Here is a 20,675-nt window from a genome sequence, read left to right as displayed (position 1 = left end):
GTCACTTTGTAGGTGTGAGCAAAAATGTGCCATTTTGGGTGTGTCCTATAACATGCAAATGAGCTGATCTCTGCACTAAATGGCAGTGCCGTGGTTGGATAGTGCAGATTAAGGGGCGGTATTATCCCCTTCTGACATCACCAGGGGAGACAAATTTCAATGACCTATTTTCTATCACATGCTTGCAGAGAATGGTTTACCAAAACTAAGTTACTAGATTGATCTTTTTTACATTTTCTAGGTTGATAAAAGCACTGGGGACCCAATTATAGCACTTAAACATGGAAAAGTCACATTTTCATGCTATGTCCCCTTTAAAGCTATGCATATTTACAGCATGTGTGATCCTGGGATCGAACCCATGACCTGCATTGCTAAAGTGACATAATACTGTACTTTAGAGAATTTAGTTTGTTATCAGTAGTGATGGTGCATTCGAGACAATCCCCCGGTTTCACAGACAAGGCTTAAGGCTAGCCCTAGACTAAGTTGTATCAACTGAAAATAACTTGGGACTGACAGATATTATGCCAGTGCCATTGATTTGTCTCAAGATACATACAGTAACATATTTTCTTAAGGCATGTTTATAAAATATGCTTAAACTTTACATTTTAATAAGACCTAAGCTGTCTGTGAAACCAGGCCAATATTATTATTTTGAGTTAAATATTTACTATATATTTTGTTATTATTTTTTCTATTATATTTTCCTTAGACTCTACTGTAATCCTCTTAGAAATTATATTACAAAGTTGATTTAATTGTTATTATTAAGTTAAATTTCTCAAAAGCCGTGTATTCACTACCACTGTAAAAAAATTACAAAATTATTACATTACTTAAATAATTTGCATTGTCATTATTGTATCATGTGATCTTGTGGTAAATCAGCACCAGTAAAGTACAGTGTATTCAGTGCGATGTGATTTCGGTCGCTGTCCGTGGTGCTGAATCATAAAATAAAAAAATAATCGCATTAAGTTATTTGTGTATCTTATTTATGCTTGCAGAGGCAATTTACACCAATATAAACAACGGTCTAACTACATAATACATTGTAAAAGTTACGCTGCCATGGGCTCATTTTAAATAAGCTATTATTTGAGCTATAAATACGAGTTTTAATTAAATTACGTAACAGAACGCAAGAGTTGCGTACTGACAGCTGAAATGTCAGGCAATATGTTGACTCCTGACACAAAGGCAAACGTGGCATTGACGGTTTTAATGGTATGATCGCAAGTCATCGATCGCCTGTCCCGCTGAATATCAAACATGCGTGGGGGCGATGTTTCCACATGACAGGTCAAACGATATTGAAATAAACATTTATTACGTAATCGTATACAGCTGTATAAGTAACTTGCTTTTAGTGCATAACATTCCCGTGCACAGACAACAAAAGGCGCGTGATTAATCCTGACCGTTGGTCGTTGGTCTGCTTGAAGAATATGCGTTAAACTTGGAAACCGTGAAGAATATCGTGTCCTCTCTATTCTTAACCTCTTCGTACCGCTGAGCTGCATCTAATTTTGTTCGTCTTGAAGAGCTACATCAACAACACTTCTCACTGAAAGGCGCAGAGTGACACACGTATCAAGTATTGCGAGCGTCAGTCTGAGCCAATCCGTGATGACTTCCTGCGCTTTCCTCCCCTATCCAAACAGCAGGGGCGAGGGAACAGCCGCTATACGGATGATCCCAGCTAGAGCAAAACTAGTTGGTTAAACGCCTAGTCTGATGATATGGGGCGAAGGGGTTTTATGAGGGCTCATGAGGAATTTGCTTCGTCTACGCGCTTTATTAGCAGTTAAAAAGACCTTTTCGTCAAATGTAAGACGTTTCCGAATTATCGGAGACATTGCGAAGGGAGTGACACTTCTTGTACCTTTTGGATGGAGGGCAGTCGCGGAAAGCAATCAGTGACTGTGTGGATTAACCCGGCGTGGAGAAGGCAGAGCGCGGGGAAGTGCGCGTAAAGGTGCGGCGGCGCCAAGGTCTTCCTGCTGAGATCTGATTTGAGTTCTCGGGCGCACCCGGGTTTGATGCGGACCAAAGCTCGCGTCCGAGCGAGGTGCGTCGACGCGCGGGAGGAGAATGGAACGGCTTCATAGGGGAAAACAAGCACTTGGCTTTCTTGAGGGGCGTCGGGCACGTTGCGCAGGAATTTGACTGTCCGTCAGAGTAGGCTTTTGGGGATTTCTATCCATCACATCTAAACGGAATCCAGTGGATTTTAAAGGTCGTCACCGAATATAAACCTATGCTTTTGGATATGGGCTTTGCGAAATTGGATGCCTTCATATCAAGCGCTCGTTTGCTTCAAAATAATTCCGTCCAAATCTAATGGAGCACAACAGAACATTAACATGGGAAAATATGACAAGTGAGAAGATTCGGTTCCCCTGACCTCGGTGTTTTAAGCAGAACTGGCGTTCCTTCTGCAAGGTAAACTTTTTTTCTGTGAATATTGAATGGCTTGTCACATTGAGCTGTCCCTTCATTCGTTAGGCTGGGCTTTTGACTTCCTTGACGAATCGGTGCCAGGAGTCAAAATGCATCTTTTCTCATCGTGCCCGGACGTCTTTGGCAAATCGGAAGCAGTTGCTTAGGTTTTAGCTTTATGGAGCAATTGAATTGAAGGTCAATATTATCTATGTTCAGAAGTAGAACGTTTTTATAAGTAACCCAAAAAATGGTAAATGGCAAATTGGTCGGATATGGTGATCTATGGTTGTCTCCACTCGAATTGGCATCAACTACATAAAACATATATCCAAGATTTGCATTTGGTCTGAGTGGATGTATGTTTCAATAACAACATTGATGGGTTGTGTGTGTGTGTCTGTGTGTGGTTGAGCGGTGGAGGGGTCGTTAACGCAGACACTTTTACTGTCTCACTCTTGTGATAAGACAACATTTAAAATGATGTGTTACTGCATATGCCTCACGTATCCGAAATCGCTTCTTTTCCAAATAATAGTGACAATAACAGTCACGTTTTCTATGTTCTGTGTTAAAATATCGACTGAATGAAGCAATGAAGTAATAGTCTTCTCATTGGCAGAGATCCAATAGATGATACAGGAGGCGTATCCCAGTTATTAGAGAGCTCAGTTTTGTTTCATTTTTGGGATTTAAGTGGTTTACTAAAAGAGTCTTTAAACTAGAAATGTATTTTCAAAATATCCATGAAATATATTTATCAGACTCGAGATGGTTTGTGTGAATAAATAAACAAGGGTTGTTGTCTTTTCCCTTGCATCGTTCTTCAGATCATTTTAATTATGCATTTCAGGCGTCCTGGGTATTGTAGAAAAGTATTGAGTCGAGGAGAAACAATCTGCAGTGTGCCCAGGGTCTGCAGTGCTCTCTAAATGGCACAAATATAGCAATAATTCAAATATTTAACATTGGATTTAGATGATTCTGAACACAGAGTTTATGCTTAGTAGTATTTTCTTCATTAATGTTTATAAGCAATGTAAAACGAGTAGTCTGAATCAGCTTCTTTTTTTAAACAAATACAATTTAGTCATACAATCACATGCTCACTTTAGTTATGTCTGTATAACTTAATTATTATTTTTATTATTTGTTTAAAGACTACCGTCATATTTTATTTTATTAGTTTTATTGTTTTTTAATATGCATTATTACAATGCAAAGCAATGCTCCACATATTCATTCAAAGAGAGGCAAATTCTCTCAGTTACCACCCCAGCAATACTCACACATTTTTAGTGTATTTGTTTTGAATTATTCTTTAACAAGGACAATTGCTGTTTCTTTGTATTTCATACATTCAAAAGACACAAGCATATATAATGAATGATGGTGTTATATGAATTACCTGCGTATTTTATACGTTTTCCTATAGAGTAGATGAGTGCCTGAACTGCAGCTCCTCTTTCAGTGGCTGGTGGTGCTATAATTCAATTTATGCCTCACGCAGCAGTCCAGACAGTATTCCTGGACGGGGGTGTGGAAAACTATGGTTTTACCGTTCTGACAAGACAGTTAAGAACAAAGATATTCATGTAGCTCAAGAGTTCCTGTAAGTCAAGTACTGCGTTAGCAGTGTAAATATTGTGGGGTTGATTCCCAAGGAATGCACATACTGATAAAATGCATACTTTGAATATGCTTTGGATAGAAGTGTCCGTCTGCCAAATGCATAAAAGCAAAAACATTATAAATTCTTTAGTAATAATAATAATAATCTTGATGTATCAAGTTTAGTAGACATGCTTTACAATTTTTTGTCAACAACATCAAATCTGTTATCATACAACTGATATAATGCTCAATTACATCGGAATTAGCAGTGATTCAGCACCATGGACAGCTTCAGTGTGAACTGTTAGATGTCTTGCCAGAATGCCAGAAAGTCCTTCAGATTTGTTTAATTACTCTTGCTGAGCTTAGACCCATGATATGAGATGGAGCCAAGATGTCGGCAAGAGCATAGTGTTTCCCACAGCTTGTTTAAATAAGGAATTGGAGAATTAATGCATCAGGATTTTCACGCAGATTCATTTACCTGGCAGTTCAGGGTAAAAATCAGCTTGCATTGAGGTTAAGATCAAGGGTAAAATGCACAGAAGGTGGTACTTAATTAATAAAGAGGCAACGGTTCAAAAATAAGGTGGACAGATGTTGCATCAGGTTACTTATTAATGGAGATGTGTTACTAGAGGATGAGGATATCTTTTGACCGATACACCTTTTACGGGTTTTGACTTTGCGCATGAGTAATTGGAGGACATGTTAACCGTGCTGAGATGGGAAATCTAATGTGTCTGGAGACACTGCTATCACATTATCTGTTTTCTCTGTGTCTTTCTTGCTTAAAATAGATCAGAGAGAAAACCGAGTCAGGGAGTACAAAGCAGGAACGCTCAAGTACAGTTCTGTCCACAATTAAGTAAAGAATAATCCTGCATTAATTCCTTTAGCTTATGTGGGTGTGTTTGATGCCTTCGGCTACAACAAGGTTAAAGAACTTCTTCCTTGTTGTTTTCTGTGATAGATTTGTGCATCGTGCCTGGTCTCTCCTATAGGTTCAGTCAGCGCAAACAGATGAATTAAACAACAGTATAAAGAAACAAGAATGTACAAAAGTTGCCACTGCTGGCAGATCAACATTTGGCATATGCATATATATATATATATATATATATAAGCATCTGTGTTCTCTTAGGATTGAACACATAATCTTTGTGTTGCAAGCACAACTAAAGTTAGACTTAAGTGTCCTGCGGAGGCTGTCCGACACCACCTGAAACTTCTGGTAGCTATTATTGAGTCACAGAGGACAAAGTCCCTGGGATGCAAAAAGCTTTTGGGCAGGTGTCAGGAAATATTTGGCAAGAGAGCAAAACCGAAACAATTCCAGTAAAAGCAGCCAGGTTTTAGGCAGCACAATCACAACAGAACGTCAGGTCGCGATCGTCTCCAAACGGGGAGGATGAGGATGCTTGCAGATAGTGCGGCTGTTGTCAGGGTGACGGCAGAGGTGGAGAGGTAAAATGGCAGAGGTTCGAGTGGGAGTCACTTTGGGGGGTGTTTGTCTGTGATAATGAGCTGTCACTAAAGCACCGGCGCCGTGTTTGATCCGGCCACCCTGCTGCTTTAAGCAAGAGAAAGTGGCAGCTGTGAAATAGAATCTGTGTGAAAACGCCAATGAGGCTGTAATGTCATTAGTTATGTGTATGTGTGGTGCAGTGGATGTTTTCTCCTGTGTTAATGTGTAGGATTTAATACGTACATATATTGCACTTGGCAGACACTATACAAGGAGTCTTACAGAGCACTTAAGCTACAGTATGCATTTTTTTTATCAGTATGTGTTTCCCTGGTAATTGAACCCATGACATTCGATCTATAGGAACACATGATAGAGTTGTTTTTAGATCGGTGTCTTTTACCAGTCAGTGGATAATGTGGTTAAATCACTAAAAAGCACAAGACATTTGTACGAATTAGAGGCCATCAAGTGTAAAAATAGAGTGTAAATCACCAGAAGAGAAGAGGAAGTGACTAGAGATGAGTTATCTAATATGATAAAATTGTAATAGTGTTATCATCAGTACTCTGCTGGACTCATCCTCACAGCTCCAGTTAGAATGAGATGTATATTTAAAGCACACTTTACCCATATGAAAAAATACCATAGTATACTTTACATTTACTGTGGTAATCTGTAGACAATTGTGGTATACTGAAGTATAGTACACTCTTACAAAGGATGTATTCATTTTTATGCAATTTATTAGGTGTACTTTTTTGGACATGTCATGAAAATCTGACATTTTTCATGATTAAGTGCTATAATTGAGGAGTGAGTGCTTCTATCAACCTAGAAAAAGTACAGGTAAGTAAAGAACAACCCAGTAACTTAGCTTTGGTAAACCATTCTCTGCAAGTATGTGAAAAATAGCTCTTTAAAATTTAGCTCCCCTTGTGATGTCAGAAGGGGATTTTATTATGATAATACTGCCCCTAAATCTGCACTATCCAACAACGGTACTCCTATTTAGTGCAAAGATCATCTTATTTGCATTTAAAAGGACACACCCAAAAACTACATATTTTTGGTATTTTGAGCTAGAACTTTACATACATACTCACTCTAAAAATGTCTGGGTTATTTTTGACCAATAATGGGTAAATATTGGACAGAACACGTGCTGGGTTAAAAATGACCCAGTGTTGGGTTGTTGTTATGCAACCATGGGGTATAATAACCCAGCAGTTGGGTTAAAACAACCCAGCATTGTATCAATTTTTAACCCAGCACGTGTTCTGTCCAATATTTACCTATTATTGGTCAAATATAACCCAGACATTTTTGGAATGCTCTGGGGACACCAAAGATTAATTTTACATCTTTAAAAACTCTTGTGACATTTTATTTTTTAACACAGTATGTGTCATTTGTATTGATTTTGTGTTGTTCCAATAATAACACAGAGATATGTCTAGTTTGGGAAACCAAATTTAGTGTTGTTTTTAACACAACCGGTTTTAGAGTGTATTGTATAGTATGGCATTGGTCTTGTTTGAAAGAAGAAACTTTAAAGTTTTTTTTAATATTTTGAAAATATAAAAAAATGTTATAGCAGTTCAAATTTATTATAATATTATAATAAATAAAAATAATGCAATATAGTATTATTTTATACATAAAACCATAAAAAATCAGGTAAGGTTTGCTGCAGACTCTTATCACAAATTAATAAATTACAGTCAATGCATTATTATTACTGCTAAAAGATTTTGAAATATGAAAACTGCATTCTTAGACCTTTTCAACAACATATAGTTTGTCGTGATATACATTCACATGCAAAATTTTAAAGTAAACTCAGGTGTCCCGCTCACATTTTTTGTGTTATGCTATTTAACACATTATTGTATTATTTTATATTGATTTTTTGTTAAAATAAATAAGCGAGTTTAAAGTAACACAAAATGTGTTGCTCCAATAATAACATACACATCCATTATAGAGTGTAAATACTTAAGTATACTTTAATATTTAATGTGGTAAGGTTCAAAACACTACAGCTTGTAGTAATATTACTACTATTTTATACAGTTTTTTTTTATGTTTAAGAGCGCCAATGCTTTGCATTTAGTCATACAATAAGAGTGAGTGTTTCACAATATCACAGATATCAAAAATGTTACGGCCATAATTCACCCCAAAATCAAAAGAATTATAAAATGATGTATTATGTAATAAAAACAATAATATTACTGCCAAACGTCCTAGTGCTTTTTTAACACGCCTAATTTTCTTGCAAAATATAATTTTATTATGATAATACCACCCCTAAATCTAAACTATCCAACCACAGCACTCCTATTTGGTGCAAAGATCAGCTTATTTGCATTTAAAAGGACACACACAAAAATTTCATATTTTTGGTATTTTGAGCTAGAACTTTACATACATACTCTGGGGACACCAAAGATTTATTTTACATCTATAAAAACTCTTGTGACATTTCACCTTTAACACATTATGTGTCATTTGTGTTGATTTTGTGTTGTTCTATTAATAACACAGAGATGTGTCTAGTTTGAAATGATGTAGTATGTAATAAAAACAATAATATTACTGCAAAACGTCCTAGTGCTTCTTTAACATGCTTAATTTTCTTGCAAATTATAATTTTCTTTCATTTTTAGATAAAATATGACCCAGATAAGTGCTTGACAGATTTATCAACACATGAATGCTTTTGATTGATATAAAAGATCATTAACAGAGTTCTCATTGAAGATTATGCCAGCATTGATGTGCTTTACAGATATGTATTATAGCAGCTCTTTGGTGACTGCAGTTTCATTACCGTTCTCTCATCTCGAAAATGAATTAGCATCTTAATATGGGCGTGCATTAGCTGTCAGCTGTACCAGCATATTACTGTTAACCTCCACTTTCCTGCGGTGGTGCGTGGAGCAAAGCCTGCTGTATCCGTATCAGGGCTAATAAGGCTTAGCTCGTGAAAGCTATCTCTTTAAATCATCCCTTGCCTTTAAGTTCCACTGTCTTTACATTCTGTGTCTGAATAGATGTCAGTATCTGACTTGGAGTAATTGCATAAAAAATAATGAAATAAGCCTTGTCAAATCACTAATATTGTATGTTTTTTTTTTTTTATAATGCCAAGCACTGGGCTGGAAAGGATTCTCTGTGCTGAGCTATGTGGATTTGAGGGTCTGATTTTATCTGAACATTATCTGATTACAGATATACACAAAGAGTCGTATCAACATGGACGCTTTTAATCTGGCTCACATTCTTGCTTGCATGTTTATGCATGCTTATGATTATATTCAGTCAGTACTTTATCAAATGCATGTGCAGGTTCGTATGACAAATTAGACTGCAGTGCCTGAATCCTATAGTGGGAGCTGTTTATCTAGCTCAGCATGGGACAAAGCCAAATGTATATACACCCTAAAGCAACTTTATAGTAATGTGATATCTATTACTCAAGAACGCTGTAGCAGCCATTAGCATTGTGGAGTTTTGCACAGGCAAGCACTACTGTAATGGTTCATACTGTACTGTATATAACATCATTTATGCTGTCACATATCTGTAGATTCAATGTTGCTCTTGTAGTTTTACATTTTCCTTCAGCTCACAGTCCAGTTGGGGCTCAGGAGACCCCAAACAAAGTAGACTCGATCTGAGAGCCATATTGCTTGTGTGATGAAACAATAGTGCAGTGCACATTACTGTAACTGATAAACTGATACGGGTGAAGAAAGAGTCTTAATCTGATCTCCAGCATCTGACACGCTTCCCCGGCTACAAGCCTTCGGCCCTCTCGCAGGCCTGACAGTAAGCAGATCGTACTAAAGTAAGCAGATATCCAGCTGTAAGAGATTCTGCCGCAGCTATAAAACGGGTGAATTCCAGCCGGCGTGCCTGATATATTCTTTTAAGTGGTAAAGAGCGCATTAAAGCTCCTGTATCCCCGCGCCGGTTTCTGGTAATGGAAATGCTTACTTATCTACTGGCGTATACAAGGACAGTCTATACAGTATATAGTATATAGCAGGAGGGGGGTTGCCCTAAAGCAGGAGACCCTAATTGCACTTCAATTGGACAAGCTGATGAAAATAAAGATTCAGTAGGTGCGTTTATTGCATATATGATTACCTCCTCTGGCCTCTGTCTCTCGCACGTCAACGCTAAATGATGGACCGAGGTGGCCGTACGCACATCTGTATTCAGAGGGAACGTCGGGCTATAATGGCTTAATGCAGTCTCGTTCTCTCCCTCCACAGCCATGAGAGTTTCAAAGCAGACAGAGGGCTGCCAACAGCTGGGCGGTATACAAATGGACCACCTCCCGCTCTCTCATTATCCAATGATTTATCGTGCACCGCAAACTATTCCTGGGCCTTGTTTAATGGGACCGATGGTAATATTTTTTTCTGACCTGTCCGGTTCAGTGATTTTTATTTGTTTGCCTGGAAAATGTAAACGTTTTTGGAAGGACTGCCTGAATAACGTGGCCTAAACGACAAAGGAATGATGTGCGTAAGTAACTGAACAATTTGGGTTTGTTAATATCTGGGGATAGCTCAAGAATTAGCATGAGGGAAATCGGCTGCGTTGTTGAGGGTCTCGAAATCTGGTAATTTGCTCCGTCAAAAAAATCTGAATTTTACTGTAAGATAAAACCAGTCCCTTGAGCCGCAAGTATGATTAGATAATAGTCTAGATCAGGGGTCTCCAACGTGGTGCCCACAGGCACATTGTAAAATTAGTCTCAATTGTAATATTTATTAAATTTTTTTATATTAGCGTGGCTTGGTTTATGTATGTCAACATTTGAAACAATACTAAAACATATCAACAATTAAAATAAAATAAAATCAACAAGCCATGGGGTTAAATTTATGCCAAAAAAAGACAAATGTGGTTAATTGATGTATAAATCTGGTAAAAAAAAAAATAAACAAAAATCAGTTATTGAAGATTTGTGACCAGTCACGGAAAGTAGTGACACAAGTCGGATCTGGGCCATTTTGAGTTATTCACAGATTCTGAAAGTGCAGTTTCTAAGCTTTCCAATGATGTGTAACACATGGAAATCAGTCACGTGACCACACGCTCAAGCCAGAAGAGAAGGCAATGCTGAATAAAGTTGTAATTCTTGCTATTTTTGGACCAAACTGTATTTTCGATGCTTCAACACAATCTTACTGACCCACTGATGTCACATGGACTACTTTGATGATGTTTTTATTACCTTTCTGGACATGGAAACCATACATAGATTTTCAATGAACGTTAAAACATCTTAAACTGTGTTCCGAAGATGAACGGAGGTCTTCCGAGTTTAGAACGACATAAGGGTAAGTCATTAATGACATTATTTTCATTTTTGGGCGAACTATCCTTATTTAGTAGTCACCCTGTTCCCTTTGGGGGCGGAGGGGAAAACACAAGCTCATACAGTATGTAAATATACAAACCGCAAAATGTACGCTTTTAAATATACAAAAACTGCTATCTCAAACATGGAGAGGCTTCTTCGTGATCTCAACTAACAGATTCTGCAATAAAACGAAAATCATAAAATTTTGAAAAAAAACTTTTCTCATTTCTCGAAACTTGTGCTGCCGACTTGTGTCACTGGTTTCCGTGACGGGTCACATATTATTACTATTATTATTATTATTATAGCTTATAAGAATATTTTTTTTAATTTGTGTTGTTAAGTACGATTGCACGCAATGTCAGTTTGAAGCATAGACTGTAAAAAATATTGCGTAGTGTCTGTGACGTCACCCATAGAGGTTTGTGAAGAGTTTTTTAAGGCAATAGTTGTAGGGGTTGCCTTGCCATCTTGGCAGCGGGTCAACGCGCATAACTCGCGGATAACCAAAAATGGGTAAAGAGGCGGGAGGTGGGTGAAGCTGAGGTGGCTGGTTGGCCCAGAAAAAAAGATCAACCCAGTAACTAAGTTTTGGTAAACCATTTCATTGTGAAAAATAGGCCATTGAAATTTGTCTCCCTTTGTGATGTCAGAAGGGGATAATTTCGCCCCTTAATCTGCACTATCCAACCACAGCACTGCCATTTAGTGCAGAGATCAGCTCATTTGGGTGATTCTCGCGAAATTAGACGTATGATGTGTCATGAAACATTTAGATAAAAAAGTAAATGCAAAGTAAGAGTATCAAAATAAGAAGCATACAGTTACAAACATCCCTTCATGTACTATTTTGCACATGATTTTAAATGACATCATACAAACCAATTTTTTTTTCTCCCACATTTAAGGGTAAATTTTCATTACTGCAACTTGTCCATGACTGGATTTGGGTTTTTTGACATGGAAATATTTATAATTAAAAAAATCTAAAAAATAAAAAGCTTCAGTGCATATTATACTATAAACATTAACAGTAAAGAAACATGTGATATTTGGTGATTATTGGTAAATGTAGAGACAATAATAAGGAATATAAATGTGTCCAAAACCAATTTTCTCATCCTCTACAACAAATTTCAATCATTGTTTAAGCCCTCAAGGAACTAACATTAAAAAAAATTGGCTACCAGGTAAGCAGATATTATTTATTCTCTCCAGATAAAAGTTGAAATTTTGTTTGTCATAGTACCTAGACAACTTTTTGGTTCTCATTACTGAAACATGAGTTTGTAAATGCATATATTTAATGTAATATCGTGTCGTGGTAATGATAATTTTTGAGAATGATAATCTAAATAAATTAAATAATTTTATAGGAAATATTTTTTAAATCCTCTAAAAATAATGGTAAAAGTAAGTTCAGACCTTAACCTTATACAGTATGTGCAAAAAAAAAGGCTTAAAGGGCTTTTTAAAAATTCTGATGCTGGACACCTTCTAAATCTGGATTTTGTGAGAATCACCCATTTGCATTTTAAAGGACACACCTAAAATGACAGATTTTTGCTCACACCTACAAAGTGGCTATTTTAACATGTAATAATAAATTATCTATATGGTATTTTGAGCTAGAACTTCACATACGTACTCTGGAGACAGCAAAGATGTATTTTACATCTTAAAAAAGTCTTGTGAAATGTCCCCTTTAAGGCTTAATATAATTAAAATGAATGAGTTAGAAAAAAACGTTCATGGCAGCTGTAAAATGAATCTCATCATGTGAGAAAACAAGCTGTTTCTCGAGCTCCAAGAAAAACACATAATTATGTTTTTAGTGCTTAGCTTGACTAACACTTTAGGTGAACTTCAGAGACAAAATATTATATGTTGCAGATGTGTCAGTTAGCATTGTTTGGCATTCATTGTTATTGTGCCATAAGGAAATAGATGAATTTAGTAAAAGACAGGATGAATGGGAATTTAGAAAGCGTCAGGGCTTTGTTGATTCTCATCAAGGAGCTGAAGGGCTGAATAGCTGTTTTAGGGGAGACACCTGGGAGGCTGAATAGAGGCTGTCACTGTGAGTTTATGTCCCAGAGCAGACAGACTCATGAGCTGAGCAAAAGCCTTCTGTCACTCCAGAGGTGCCATTCAATGTCTCGAGAGATGCCGCAGAGTACAAAGAGCACCTGTGAGGATTTAGAGACCCTACGGTGTGTCACTTTAAGCTCAGAGAGAGGTTAGTCGAGCTCCGATAGAGGGTAAAATAACTGATGTTAATGAACAGTGCTTCATTTAAATGGCGATTGGTGCTAACTGCATTATTGGCATTAAAGGGCACATATTATGCAAAAAAGCCCCGCCCATGGGCACTGACTAACTGGTTAATTTTACCCAAAAGCTTTTCTAAATCTGTTTGTTAGCACATGTAGCACCAATGTGGCTAAAGTTGTATTGTCTCAGACTGTATTCACTGGAATCAGATCTATTTTTTACCAAAAGCGCTGTTGGTAAGGGAGTGAGGAGCTTAAGCCCATTTGCATTTAAAGGTGTGCACATAAAAAAAAAAATATTCTCCCACCCAAATAGGGGCATTGAAGACATGGTATAATAAATTATCTGTGCGGTATTTTGAGCAGAAACTTCACAGACACATTCAAGGCACACCTGAGACTTAAAAAATGGGCATAATATGTGCCATTTAAAATGAACAAAGCTGTCAGGGTTTCCCGCAGAAAATTTGTTAGTTAAGGTGGTAGGGTTGGGCGGGTTGGTGGGCGTGGCCGAGGGTGTGGCAATCAAAGGGGATGAGTCATGATGAAAATTTAAATATTTTAATAAAATAAATAAATAAAATATCACTCAAATGAAACTTAATTTTGAAGAAACTATGACAAAAAAATGAACACATACTAGATTATTAATGAATATTAATGTTTTTACCTCTAATGGGAATAGCTGCGTGGTGAAGTGAAACTAAAGGGTTAATAAACACAAAACTGAAGCAGATGTTGTAGAACGTCTGCCGAACGATGATAGATAGCGCAAAAATTGTAAAAACTGATTATTTCCCACTATTAATTACATTATCTTAAAGGAGTGTAACTACTGTAGCATGTAAACAATGCACATGAATAACGTAAGCAAGAGTGCTCAAAAATTATATATAATCAACATTGCACGTGAAACCCTAGCAGGTTGCTCAAACAGCAAAATGACCAGCTAACTCTTCTTTAAAATTGCAAGAACTATAGACTAATACAATAACAGGCTTAAAAATAACCCCAAAACATAAGTCCACTTACAGTTCTTACGGACACGCGTTTAATCAACTGGCTATCCTCCAGACATGACGGACCACGTCTTATCTCATTTCGGCCGTGTGGTGTGCGTGCACGCTCGCGGTGTGAGGCGCGTCTGCGCTATTCTCCGAGATGTTTTATCAACTGGCTAGTTATCCTCCAGACAGTGACCGTCCGGACCACTTCTTGTGCGTGCCCGCTTGCGGTGTGATGCGCATACGCGCTATTCTCCGAGATGCACTTGACGCCTTTTTCTGCAGCAAATGTTTTTTTATGACCTAGTTAAGGCGGTAGAGTTTCCAGGATTAGGTGGGCCGCCTTAACTGAAATATGCTGCGGGAAACCCTGGCTGTCTACAGTGCCTTACTTTGTTGTTACCTTGTAAAATAAGGATGATTGTAAAAGTAGGATTATTTAGCTAGTAAAGAAAATTATCCTCTCAGTGAATTAAAAAATAATGGTGAGAGGAACTCCATGAAAAGATAGCATAAACCACACATAGACAAAAAAACAGCATTGCTACCTTCTGTTTGAAGTTTTAATAGGGATACTGCAAGTTTCTCATGTAACATATGTACAGATAATTAATTGAATCCTTCTGAGTCCCTTTACAGGGACTGGATCCAGTTGGGGATCAGGAATGAAGTGTGCATTTTAAACTAGGCAGACGTGTGTTAAACAAAACTTAAAGAAACTTACACGTTTTGTCCAACAAGTTAATCTTCACAGATGAATACAAATGGTATGAATTTTGAAGTGTAAATTCGTTTACTAGAAATATAAAAAGCTGAAATTTTACTTCAAAATTCATAAAAGTTGCGCTCATCTGTGAAGGCTAACTTGTTGGACGAAACGTGTTTTAAACTTTTGTTAAACACAGAGCTTATTGTTTGCGATAATCCAAAAGTATATGGGAAAAATTTATGGGCGTTTTTCTGCGAGAGAACCAATGTCCCGCTAATTTCCAGGTCAAAAATACGTCATCCCTGTGGCACTCTATAGATTAAAGTGCATCTATTTAATTGCTAAAAAACATTATTTTGTGCATTTGGTATAATACAATATGTTTGCCTGGTTTATGGTTAAAAAACACATTATTTTCCACATACCGTACATTTTTGTAGCTCCAGATATATTGTCTTCCTCAAACGCACTGATTTTGTACAAAACTCGTCGATTTGAAAACGGCTGTGTCCCTGATTGGCCGGCTAATCTGTGGGTTGTGATTGGCCTGAATACCTCTGATGTCAGCCGGAAATGTGACGCTCCATACCACGTTTAAAAGATTCGGTCACAATGCAATGCTAACAGGAGTTAACTAACAGGCTGAGTTCGAAGCGGGAGGGATTGTGATAATGTCGGTCTTGTCTCTGTCAAAAATCCCAGGAAGTAAACTGTTGCTTACAATCCGTGTGTTTGTTGTAGTTCAATAAAAAAGATTTACGTTGAAGAGTCTTACACTCTTAATCTAGACTTACTTCTTCTCTGGACATTTAACACAATGGCTTCACTTTGTTTCGTACTGTGATTTTATAATTGTGTTATGTTGATTTTTGAATGTAATTTTTTTTATTTGAAGATTTCTTAAATTGACTTTAGAATTAAACGGGTGGTAGTGGTGCCACAATTTGCATATTCTTAATCGTGATTGGTCTGTTTAGTCTTACATCGATTTAAATCATGGCCATAGCAACTATTATAACTGGGGAGCAATAATCATTATGTTTCATGAACTTTCTTTTGCTTGGCCTGCATTACATGGACAAATTATATTGCAGCATGCCATGTAAAAATAATAAAAAAGTTTTAAGACCAAGCAGATGAGCAGGCGATAAGCAATAATATTCTTAGTACCCATTTCTTTTCAAAAAACGAATATTACATCACCTAATTAATATTCATGAGCCAGGCTTATGTTCATACTGTAATCCACCCTTTCTACATTTAACATAGTAACTTTGGCCTTGATTAACATACAGTTACAACTTTTCTATCGTTTAACTTTCAAACTTTAACAGTATTATTTTGCTGTCAGACAAGCATTGCTATTTGCTTTTGTAAATATTATTCTAGCTCTCCCCTGTTATTTAACTTAACCTTTCATCGACATGTAGCAATCCATCTAAACCTCACGAGGTTCATGATTACCTTCATTTTACTTCAGTTACACTGCAGTGTGACATTCGTCGTCAAGTAATAAATGATGTCATAATAGAAAATAATAGCAAAATCTGTGTTGAATTTTATTGCAAGTCACTCAGCTTTTCATGGCAGCTGTCTTGGTTACTGTGGTAACTGTCTTGATATTCTCTCAACGTCTGCCTACTTAAGATGTTTTGCTTAAAACACATGCACACATTCACACACACACACACACATGCCTGTTTACTGAGTTAACTAAAGCAGAAACATGACTTCTGTTGTACTTAAATCAAGCTGAATACATCACTATAGATTAATACAGTTTTGGATCATTAGGAATATTTCCATTGTGATATTGTTTTCTTAAGCACCCACACACATTTTCTGTATGAATAATTTAAGCAAATAAATCTCATACTCATTACTGTAATGCCAAAATGTATATACTGTTAATGTTAAATGTATTTTAAGATGATAGATGTAATATATAGTGATAGACCGATAAATTGCAGTGCCCAATATATAGGTATATAAGGGTATATATATGGTATTTTTAACAATTTTCTCTTTGTCTCATTTATTGTTTTAACATTTGTGTTATATCTGCTCTATTATATAAAACATAAAAGTAACACTTTTGGTCCGTGAACATTTTACATCCCCCAATACTGTATATATATACAGTATTGGGGGATGCATATTACCATATACAAACATATTACCAGTCATACAAATTATTAGTTTTTTTAACATCCCAATTTAGTCTCTTTATGAATCGTTTTACATTTAAAGGTGCCAAAGAATGCATAAAAAAGTCAAACTGTTCTCTGATATCTACATAGAAGGTACAGTATGTGGCTTTATAAATTGCAAAAAATATTCACAACGGTTTAACATGTCCATTTACAACCCTAGGATTTGCCCCCAAAATGAAATGGTATATTATTACCTTATTTGAAACAATCGTGAATAATAATGTTGAGCTCTGCTCTGATTGGCTGTTTCTCTGAGCAGATGTTTTGAGTAGCTCAGTGTGTGTGTAAACAAACTTTAAGTTTGAACCTGTATCGGACAAAGATACAGTATTTTAGGAATAATCATTTGTTTGAAGATTATTAATGGACGTTTCTGAGTGGTTAGTTTGTGTTTTTTTTTTCAATATGGATCTGCAAAACGAAACTGTAACGTCAATAGTAGAACTTCAGCCTAAATGCTAGCATATAGCATTAACTAGCATATAGCATTAACTAGCATATAGCATTAACTAGCATATAGCGCTAACTCCGCACTCACTATTTTGTTTTAAGCTTTAAACAACATTGTACTTAATTTAATGTTGGGGGCGTATATCTTGACTGTAACGTCACAGTTGGTGTTGGCCTGTTTTCCAGCGGTCTTTTGCACGCATGAGGTAAGAAGGAGGAAACAATTGTGTTTGAGGCTCATGATATGTCATTACCATGTACAGAACCCTTATTATTCATCTACGCCTAGGTAAATACAGTTTTACATTGTACTGCACCTTTAAGAGTGTCCCCAAAAGAAGCTTTGGTAACTTTTTTGTTGTCTGCAGCTTTGTTCTCAAAAGTAAACAGTACCCAAATCAGAACCACTGCATCATCTCTCCTCTACCCGATGATCTATACTGGATGAGTACAGGCAAAATCATCAGTATCATTAAACTCTAATGAGCCTGTAATGATCCCCTACATCTATTGGATAAACCTGGAGTGCATTCATCTCCATTCTCTCTCCATATTGTGCTTTGCTGGCTCGATCACCTCTAATTTGTGGCTTGTCATCTTGACCTTCAGAGGAAGTGAATCATTAGGATGCTGCAGTTTATTGATGATACAGGATTTTTTATGCTGAGATGCAATGTCTTGTGAATCCATCTAAAGCCCATATTCTCTTCTGACGTGTGCGTGCATTGGCATATGTGTTGTTATTTGAATCTAGAGTGCTTGTGACATTGTTGTGATGCTTAACACTAAAAATCCTTTTAGCTTTTCTAGTCTGGTGGACTATTATGCATGACAGTCCAAAGTAACAGTTTTGCTTAAAATTGGATGCACTCCCACACAACTGGGTGCAGAGTAACAAGTTTTGAATTTGCTTTATTTGCTTAAAGGGATAGTTCGGCCAAAAATGATATTAAACCCATGATTTACTCACCCCCAAGCTGTCCGAGTTGCATATGTCCATCGTTTTTCAGACAAACACATTTTCGGATATTTTAGAAAATATTTTATATCTTTCAGTTGATTAAATGTAATGTTACGGGGTCCAGCAATAGTCCACGACCTTCAAGTCCAAAAAAGTGCGTCCATCCTTCACAAATTAAATCCAAACGGCTCCAGGATGATAAACAAAGGTCTTCTGTGGGTAATCCGTGCGGTGTTGTTGTAGAAATATCCATATTTAAAATGTTATTAACGTTATAAACTACCTTCCGGTAGCGCCGCCATCTTAGACTCAGGAGAGAGTATTAGCGTAGTGTACGCACTTTTCTTAGTGACGTATGACAAATTCGGAGGGCGGGGGCACAGAGCAGCAGGAGAGAAACTCTGTACGCTGCGTAAGCTCTCATCCTGAATGCGCATCACTCTAAGATGGCGGCGCTACCGGAAGGTAGTTTATAACGTTAATAACATTTTAAATATGGATATTTCTACAACAACACCGCACGGATTACCCACAGAAGACCTTTGTTTATCATCCTGGAGCCGTTTGGATTTAATTTGTGAAGGATGGACGCACTTTTTTTGGACTTGAAGGTCGTGGACTATTGCTGGACCCCGTAACATTACATTTAATCAACTGAAAGATATAAAATATTTTCTAAAATATCCGAAAATGTGTTTGTCTGAAAAACGATGGACATATGCAACTCGGACAGCTTGGGGGTGAGTAAATCATGGGTTTAATATCGTTTTTGGCCGAACTATCCCTTTAAAACAGCTTCGGCAGTCATTTCCATGTCAATAAAATTCATAACCCAAGTCGGATACAATTAAGTTAGAATAACATGAAGTCTGGTTTTGTATTTACAATTGTAATAAGTCAGTTTATGTCTCTATAGTAATTTTATACTTAAGTCGGGATCGATTAATATATATCCAAGGCTAAAATGCTAATGCACTAAGGCGGCCGAATGGAAAAATCTATCGGCCGATGCTGATAATAAAAAGTCAAAATATCGTAGGGTCAGAGCTGGGAAGATTATGAATTGTAATCCATTACTGATTACAGATTACATGATAAAATTTGTAGTCAGTAATATAATCATACTGCCATAGTGTAAATAATGTGTAATCATGTAATCCATAAAAAAAGTAAAAGTAGTCTGACTACGAGTATTTTATAATGCAGTTTAATCCACTTACAAGTAGGGGAACGCTTTTTGGTTTTGGCTTAATCATTAAAAAAATATTTGAGTTTGATAAATTATATTTTTAAGAAAGCAACACACACATCTCTGCTACAAATGAACATTTGAAGTTTGTTTCTAGTACTTACCATTCTTGGACAATTACACCAAACGTGACAGAAGTGCAAACGTTACAACTTACCCCATAGGTGGGGTTAATATGTCTATAATAGACAGGTATCCACACTGTATTCATTCACCCAGCCCTTTTCTAACAATTGTTCAATTATAAATGGATACAAATGTCTAAATATGTGAGAGAAAGCAGCACAATTATGACAAAACATTTTTTTATATGTGACCCAGTCTTTAAAAACCATACTACAGTTTCAAAATTCAAATTCTGAGATAATGAGCATCAAAGTCTGATTTTAGCCATTCATTTTATTACGATTTCAATCTTTGACGTGACCTTATTTAATAAATATAAAAGATATGAACAAAAATACATTTGACACACGAATTTAGATGAGACAGGCACATTTATTTTATTAGCAGTCAACAATCATTTGTGTGTAGTCTATTTAAAACAACAGCAAGAATTACGCTAACATTAGCGGTTTTCATATCGTTATTGCTGAGGGGTTAGTTGTAACACAGCTTTACAATTAACCCCACTGGGTCAAAATATTTTCAAGCCCACCAAAAAAGTTGCTAAGAGCTGCAGACATATTTCAAAACAATGCTATGTTTTAGTCAACAAGACACTGATTAATATGACATTTGGTATCTTACACACCCAACTTACTTAGAAACCGAAAAAAAAACATATGATGAAAAAATTTACTTACATGCCATCAAAACAATCGTTCATCCATAACTCTCTGAAAAAACATTATACATTTCCAATAATTTGCGGGAAATCATCTTTTGGCAGTTTGAACA

The 20,675-nt window shown here is 36.6% G+C and overlaps 1 protein-coding gene across 1 annotated transcript in view; it reads left to right on the top strand.

Annotated features, from left to right (window-relative positions):
- The first annotated feature begins 1,413 nt into the window (after positions 1 to 1,413).
- lrfn5a (leucine rich repeat and fibronectin type III domain containing 5a) overlaps positions 1,414 to 20,675 on the top strand; it is a 59,523-nt gene continuing 40,261 nt past the window's right edge. Inside the window, exon 1 of the mRNA XM_065253259.2 lies at positions 1,414 to 2,451. The gene's annotated coding sequence lies outside the window, so the exon portion shown is untranslated. The remainder of the gene's footprint in view (positions 2,452 to 20,675) is intronic.

This window comes from Paramisgurnus dabryanus, chromosome 17 (assembly GCF_030506205.2).
Source record: "Paramisgurnus dabryanus chromosome 17, PD_genome_1.1, whole genome shotgun sequence".
Taxonomy (NCBI): Eukaryota; Metazoa; Chordata; class Actinopteri; order Cypriniformes; family Cobitidae; genus Paramisgurnus; species Paramisgurnus dabryanus.
Note: the sequence above shows the minus strand (reverse complement) of the source record. Positions and strands in the feature narration are given on the sequence as shown.